Consider the following 1,217-nt stretch of genomic DNA (forward strand, 5'->3'; position numbering starts at 1 on the left):
AGTAGAATTTGCTTCTATGTGTTTCATGTTTGTGTATATGCTTAAAAGTACATTTTGGGTTTATATTTAGGGATTTTCACACACTCTAGAAGAAATTTAGAGTTTATCTAAACAGTTTACAGTCCTCTAGTAGGCAAAGTAAATCTCAGGTTTAGGTAGATGGAACAAAATTTAATCAAACACTGCTTTCTCATGTTTCAGTCTGTTAACAACTTGCTGCAGAGTTTTAAGACTTCTCCAAGAGGAAGAGGTATTTACTGAATACAGTTGGAATCAAATGCAATTAGGTGAGCTCTGATTTATAATGTTACCAAATTCTCTTCCATTTTCTAATAAGGAAATGCCCCAGTGATGAAAGGAGAGTCCTGAATTAACTTTCATGTAACATAAAGCATACTTACTAGTCTCTCAGCCTATTTAATAATATGTAGAGAGCTCTATCATTTCTACTTTTCACTACTTGGTCCTAAACTGAATAGCAAGTAACCAATATGGTCCATAGTTTTCCAGCTCCTCATTGCCATTACCAAATTAATCTTTCATTGCTTAAGTGTACTTAGACCTGTTTGATGGCACTTTGGAATATGGCTCTGTTTCTTATTACAACATTCAGTGTCTTAGAAGAGAATAGTTATTATTTAAACTATTTATATGAAAACTGTAGATTTTTAATTTTAGAAAGATTAATGGAGATCAATTCTGCCATCATTTTTTTAAAGATGTCTTGATAGATGGAATATATAAAAAAACTTACAATATGGAACTGATCTGTAATAATGTTCACTCTATTGTAAGAACTCATCTTGCTAGAAAGCTTCTTATTAAAGAAATCATATATTTGAGGGTATCACTTTATCTATATGTTTTTATATTAAATTTATTCAATATCTATTTTTCAATTAGCTAGATGAAACTTTGTCTTCCAATATTTAACATGCATATGGTACACATTGCTGTGTGAAACTTAAATCTTTCAGTTCTACTTTAGATGATTAACATTTCACCCAGCTTAATCTGTATGTTTGATTTTAAACTTCTGGGATATTCTGGGATTCATGCTTTGAATTATAAAACAACAGCCTCAACTCTGAGATGATTTTGTTATGGTCTTACTAGCAGAACTGATCCATCTGCTCTCAATTTCTTGCACTTTATAATTCACTTGTATATGTGTATGTGTGTGCTTCATTCACAGTTAGGCTCTTGCAAAAAGTTTT

This window comes from Capra hircus, chromosome 12 (genome assembly GCF_001704415.2).
Source record: "Capra hircus breed San Clemente chromosome 12, ASM170441v1, whole genome shotgun sequence".
In the NCBI taxonomy this organism is placed as follows: domain Eukaryota; kingdom Metazoa; phylum Chordata; class Mammalia; order Artiodactyla; family Bovidae; genus Capra; species Capra hircus.